The following is a 7,288-nucleotide window of genomic DNA, read 5'->3' on the forward strand; positions in this document are numbered from 1 at the left end:
ATGGCTCTATTTGTTTATGCTAAGTATCAAGGAAACAATCCTGTTGATTCCACTCTGAGATAAACACCTGTAGTCAAAAAGACTCAGCATTGTTAAAGCTGATCCTGTTCAGCTCTGTATGATGCCTGGCCATATGAAAAGTTTATAAGTGACTATGGATATGCATAAAAACAACAGCTGGGGAATGCTAACAAAAAATGGTAAAAGACAGTTGGTTGATGTCAGAAGACATTAATTAGGGCATAGCTGTGTTATTTTCTGTCTGATGTAGAACACACATACCACATATTAATAGGGGAAGAATTATTTTTTTTTTTTTTAGAGGAGTGCTGACCCATTTTCAGACCAACAGAAAGTACATTGTGTTTAATTGTTCGGCTTTGTTTGCGTTTATGTGAGGGAGAAACCTACAAACATCTGTCGGCCAAATGAGCTGGTGTTTCATCAGTTGAGTATTCTCTGTTCTGAGCACACTTTAAATGAGATGCTACACAACCACTGCTTGGGCACACATGTACAATTTTCTAAAACTGTGCTTATTATCAGTGTGAATTAGATTTACTGCCCATATGCTGTTGGAACAATTAAACTACAAGAAGTAAAATTAAAAAATCTGTGTGGTAGAAGAGTTAATGACAGTCTGCACCGGAAAAAAAAGAAGACGTTTTAATCAGTGTTAAATAAATGATATTTATTGCAGTCTGTTTGGCCATTACAGTTAGAACCATACAATGTTCAATGTTCCTGTGGCTCAGTGATAGAGCATTGCATTAGCAGTGCGAAAGGTCATGGGTTCAATTCCCAGGGAACACACATACTGGTAAAAAATGTATAGCCTGAATGCACTGTAAGTCGCTTTGGATAAAAGCGTCTGCTAAATGCATAAATTATTATTATGTTTAAATGCCTGTTGATCTTTTGTGTTGATGACGCCTTGCATTTTCTGTGGATTGCCTGCTTTAAATAAGTCCAACCCACTCTTAGCCCACCTGTACAAGAAAAAGCTTTCCCTACCTGGCCAACAATGCTCCTCACGGTTATCCGCTATTCTGTTTACCCTTAGCTTATCATATTGTGCCAGGTCTCCTCTGTGGTTAGGCCTTGGGCAGCAATGTTTTCCCCAGCAGGGCCCGAGCTAATTTATTAGCCCATAAAAGCCTGTGCAGCCTCCAGTAGAGCTTTGATATATTCATCACAATGTGCTGGCTTGTAAAAATACTCAACCCCCTGAGAGATTTCAGCACTTTGTTTACAAGGACCTGTTGCAGGAGGGGGCGGAGGGGAAAACAGGGATGAAAAACACGAGAGGAGGACTGCAGAACAGGTGTTGCTGGAACAGGTAATGGTTTTCGACTTTGAGAAACGAGAGTTGCGATGCTTCCCAAGTCAGTTTTACAGTCAGGTGCCTGGTCTAAAACCAGGACCTGAAGGGAAACATAGCCTAGGTCTTGCTAATACAGCTGTTAAGTTTGATACTGACACCTTGGCTGTGTGAAGTCCAGTTCCTCGACCGGATTAATAAATCCCAAAGTTATTGACCCAGTCAGGAGACATACAATTCCCTGCCTTGAGACAAGAAGGATGATGTTGGGCAGTAAATGTTACTTTCTTATTGGATGAACAAGCCAAACAGATGTACTAAATCTCCATATTTGGATCTGCAGGGTAATTCGCAGCATATAAGTAGAGCGGCTCAACACCACCACAGATTATTGCAGATGAAAGTTGCCTACAGCACTCGCATTCTGCTGATTTTCAGAGGTTTGACTTGAGGTCAGAGGAGGGGACGCTATAGCAACCAATTTGAAAACCCCACAAATGCACTGCAAATTAGAATTGACACGAGCAAGTCACCTTTGACCTTTAGGATAAGAACTGCCCTGTTTCTGTGGCTCTGACTCCACTAAGATCTGCCCGTGAGGGAGAACCCTACAAACATCTGTCGGCCAAATGAGCTGGTGTTTCATCGGTTGAGTATGCTCTGTTCTGAGCACACTTTAAATGAGATTCTACACAACCACTGCTTGGGCACACATGTACAATTTTCTAAAACAGTGCTTATTATCAGTGTGAATGAGATTTACTGCCCATATGCCGCTGGAACAGTTAAACTGCAAGAAGTGATTTTTTAAAAACTGTGTGGTAGAGGAGTCATTGATATTCTTCAACAACAAAAAATCAGTGTTAAAGAAATTATAGTATTTATTTATTTTTTGCAGTCAGTTTGGCCATTAAAGTTAAAACCATGCAATGTTTAAATGCCTGTTGGTCTTTTGTGTCGATGACGTCTTGCATTTTCTGTGGGTTGCCTGCTTTAAATAAGACCAAACAGCCCTTAGCCCACCTGTACAAGAAATAACATTGCCTACCTGGCCTGGTTAACCGCTATTCTGCTTCCCCTTAGCTTATCATATTGTGCCAGGTCTCCTCTGTGGTTAGGCCTTGGGCAGCAGTGTGTTCCCCAGCAGGGCCCGAGCTAATTTATTAGTCCATAAAAGCCTGTGCAGCCTCCAGTAGAGCTTTGATATATTCATCACAATGTGCTGGCTTGTAAAAATACTCAACCCCCTGAGAGATTTCAGCACTTTGTTTACAAGGACCTGTTGCAGGAGGGGGCGGAGGGGAAAACAGGGATGAAAAACACGAGAGGAGGACTGCAGAACAGGTGTTGCTGGAACAGGTAATGGTTTTCGACTTTGAGAAACGAGAGTTGCGATGCTTCCCAAGTCAGTTTTACAGTCAGGTGCCTGGTCTAAAACCAGGACCTGAAGGGAAACATAGCCTAGGTCTTGCTAATACAGCTGTTAAGTTTGATACTGACACCTTGGCTGTGTGAAGTCCAGTTCCTCGACCGGATTAATAAATCCCAAAGTTATTGACCCAGTCAGGAGACATACAATTCCCTGCCTTGAGACAAGAAGGATGATGTTGGGCAGTAAATGTTACTTTCTTATTGGATGAACAAGCCAAACAGATGTACTAAATCTCCATATTTGGATCTGCAGTGTAATTCGCAGCATATAAGTAGAGCGGCTCAACACCACCACAGATTATTGCAGATGAAAGTTGCCTACAGCACTCGCATTCTGCTGATTTTCAGGGGTTTGACTTGAGGTTAGAGGAGGTGACGCTATAGCAACCAATTTGAAAACCCCACAAATGCACTGCAAATTAGAATTGACACGAGCAAGTCACCTTTGACCTTTAGGATAAGAACTGCCCTGTTTCTGTGGCTCTGACTCCACTAAGATCTGCCCGATGATGATGGTTTTGGCTTGACATGAGGAACAGAATTGCTTCACCCCTCCCTTTTGGCTTTTTGGAATTAGAGGCAATGCAGATGTTAAGTGCCTTCACAGAACTGTACTTGCACTGGCCCTTTATGTCCATGGACATTATAACAGCGAGACCTAAATCTGGCCCGACATTACACAGGCACTGATGTGTACTGTATGTGTAGGCGATGTACCTCATGAAACCTCATGTGATTTTGGTGCACTTCGTTTTCCGCCCACACGGTCTTGAAGAGGTCTCGCCTTTGCCGACAGTAGCTGAGAGTAATGGCAGCTCTTGGCACGTGAAGCCGCCTGATTTCGCCAGACAGCGCTCCCTTCTCACTGCTGTGGTTTAGGTTTGGCTCATGGCATATGGGGGATTTGAGACATTGGAAAGACATTTCCCTGTGTGACCACAAAGACTTGCCCTCCTGTGTGAGAATGAGGCAGGTTCTGGCACCCAGGCACCACTAATGAAAGATTTAATTTCAGTTAAGGGCTATAGGAGGGTCACTCACTTTCCATCTGACATAATGCAGGTCTTGAACATGCGGTTGTTTTATTTGGTTACCTAGCTGTGTTGTCCCGGCCACACAGGGAATGTTGACAAAGGCTGAATCTTCCTATACGCTCATAATTTCCAGTGTCTAATCATCTCCACATCCACCATAAGGCCTGAATTATCAGACGTCTGAATCAGCCGCATTCTGCCACTTTTTTCATTTGTTTGCTGTTTTTGTGGTCTCACATGAAATGTGAAGACTGTCAGCTTCGTCTTTGAGTTTCCCCATGACTCCCGCCTCAAGTTCATTGTCCATGTGTGAACACAATTTTGATTCTTTGGCCGCTCGTTCTCTGCACCTTCACCCAAATAAACCCTCAATGCAGGTCCGAAGCCAAAGGAAATCGAGTCTTATTTGAAATAGACCCATGATACGTGATCCTCTCACAAATATTTTTTGAGTTACATTAGAAGAAGTTCCAAGAAGTTTATATTAATTATGAAGCTAAACAGAGCAGAATGTATTGTGAAGGCTCTCATGTTAGCAGTAAGTATACCGAGGGAGGAAAGGTCATGCATAGTTGTAGCAAGTCCACATGCTAAAATTTCAAGTCATAACCTCTAGTCAGAACCTAAGGACTGTGGTCTGTTTTACGAGTGTGTGCTGTGTTCAAAAGCAGTTTGTTCCTGAGCATTAATAGATTTAGTCTGTGGGCAGGGTCACTGGTTCCCCTGAGGGAGGTTATTGCCTTGTAAACTGTGTTAACATGTATGTTAATGTTACTGTATTTCACTACAGGATATGAAGTCCCAAAAGTCCTGCTGCCGCTACATGAGACTCCATCTCAAATTTACAGCTTTCAATGACTTGTTTGGCACCATGAAGGAGCATAGTTAACATGTATTATTATTATTAGAGATTTTTTAAGAGTGATATCAGAAGTTAAGCCCATTTCTGGCAGTGTGACAGCTATTGTAGCATTTTAACCACAGTCTTGTCTCTACATGCATTGTCTTGGTCAATGACATGACAGTCATTTGAGTAAATTATATTTAGTAATAAATAATTATTGATATTTGTAAAAAATAAATAAAATAAGAAGAATTTTTACATTGAATTGAAAAATATATATTAAAACTTCTTTTGAAAGTCATACTCTTCATTGATTAAAATTTGTACACTTTCAAGTATTATTTATATATATGGATGTACATGAATACTGTATATGAAAATTGTGATTGAGATTGACACTAAAAACTTGGCACAATCAGATTTTTAAAAAGTTTTTCCAATTGTAATTTCTTTTTTTTTTTCTTTCTTTCTTTTTTTCCTTTTCTTTTTTTTGTGGACACTATGTCATTGATACATGTTTCAAATGGGTGAATATTAAATTGTGGCCTAATCTTAAATGTCTGTGTAAAAAAAAGTTATGCAGCAGATGCACACCATATAATAAACTATGTCAAACTTGTTAATTAACTAAGATAAGAAAAATTCTAGAACAATGTGCATTTATGTTAAAATTTTAACAAATGATCAAGTTTAGTTATTCTTATGTCTTTATTGCAAAACGCTAAAACTGGCACCGTTTTGGAGAGAAATGGGCTCTCATAAACAAGATAATGTGAATTACAGAATGTACAATGTTTTTAGAATGGATAAATTGCGGTGTACGGCGTTTATTATGAGGGGGAAGAATCCACAGCTCAGTACTCACTACTCAATACTCATGAGTACTTTTAAATAGGCTACTCTTTTACTCTTACTCAAGTAGTTTTTTTGGACAAGTACTTTTACTCTACTCACACTACATTTTTTGGAAGGTAATGGTATTTTTTCAGTACTCTTTCCACCACTGCTTATTAGTATGGTTGAATTGGATCATTGAAGGTCAGTAGCAAAGACATTGATTAAAAATTGGGATTAAATACATAAAGGATATTTGTGTTATCTACATATTTAATTATTGCAGGTTTGTGTCATATTCTGAGTTTGCATTTCACAGTTTTTATTGATTTTGAGGAATACTGAATCTGATTTTGTGCAAGTGATATGAGTAAATGCATGTTCATTTAGTCTAGAACTACAGTAAGCATCATGTTTACACAGCGCACACACCTCTGCACTTACTGCCGATTTCTCTCAACATGTGGACAGAAGAGCTGTCAGTCAATAAATGGGAAAACAAAGTAACTGGCGTTACTTATTTGAAAAAGTATTTTTCAAATTTTCTTGTAAATTAAAAAGTAATGTGTTACTTTACTAGCTACTTGAAAAAATCTGATTACGTACTTGTAATGCATTACCCCCAACACTGGGGAATAGTGAATGAAAACATAGAGGTGATTTCAGACACAGCTCTTGTTTTTACACTTTTTCACACATGTATCATTATAGCTCCTGAGTCTGTCAGCAAACAGTGCTGAGAGCAGTTCTGGACAACTCACCTATTTGTGCCATATTTGGAGCTCCTTCTCTCTACTTCAGTCTCTCTTTCTCTGTTTTCCAGTTTTACTGTTTTGGAGAATTTTTGCAGTCAATAAAGACAAGGAGATTTTGTTGTTGATTGTTTGGAGGAGTTTTCGAGGTGTACACTGCCGCTTGCCAACCACAGTCGAATCAGTGTCCCTGGCCACATCACACACATACACACACACACACACACACACATTCACACACACTCTCATTAGGTCATTATAATCCACAGTTCCTTGCACTCATGCTGATCTGTGTGTACACAGCGTTAATGGGTCAGATTAGAGAGAGCTGTACAGTAATAGCTGCCGCCTCAACTGTAACACTGTGGTTAACCCAGCGAAGCTCATTAGCTCTGTCCCTGAAAGGCAGGCCATTTGCATTTCAGTCTCAATGTGGGAACAATTTAGCCGTCTAATTGGCCAGATCAACGAGGGTGCCGTCACCAGCTCTATAACTTCTCTCGCCCAGCATTCTGCCTTTCATTATCTCAGTTCCTCAAACTGGATGATTTTAGCTGCAGCTTTGAAATATGTTCACTTCAGCAGTATGAATATCTAAACATTTTCTTGATTACCTTACAATGGACAAAGAGATATGTGCATGCCAACTGCTATCAGCAGAGCAACATTTCAGAAAGATAAGTCCTTGTATCTGGTTACCTTTCTAAATCATAATGTAAACTATTTTCTGTTTGTATTTATGTAGACAGACTGGAGATGTTTTCGCAGCAGGATGGTTTGGCAACGCCGAGAATCCCTAGTGAGGGAGAAAGAAAAATGACGGGCAGCGGAGAGAGGAATGAAGTCTCATTTGGCTAGAGATCTGCAACCACCCACCCACATACAGGAGAACAAGGACCCAGTTGGCTGAAGTTTCTGATAAACCACTGCAGTGTGGGAAAGCTCATCACTCATCATCAAAAGGTTATCTGAAGAACAAAAAACTAAATGGCACACACATGGGCATCTGTTTCTGAAAAACTTCCAGTAGATAGCCTACAGAGTAACCTGTGTTCACACTTACATACAGTAC

This window comes from Sinocyclocheilus rhinocerous, unplaced genomic scaffold (assembly GCF_001515625.1).
Source record: "Sinocyclocheilus rhinocerous isolate Xijiao unplaced genomic scaffold, SAMN03320098_v1.1 scaffold503, whole genome shotgun sequence".
In the NCBI taxonomy this organism is placed as follows: domain Eukaryota; kingdom Metazoa; phylum Chordata; class Actinopteri; order Cypriniformes; family Cyprinidae; genus Sinocyclocheilus; species Sinocyclocheilus rhinocerous.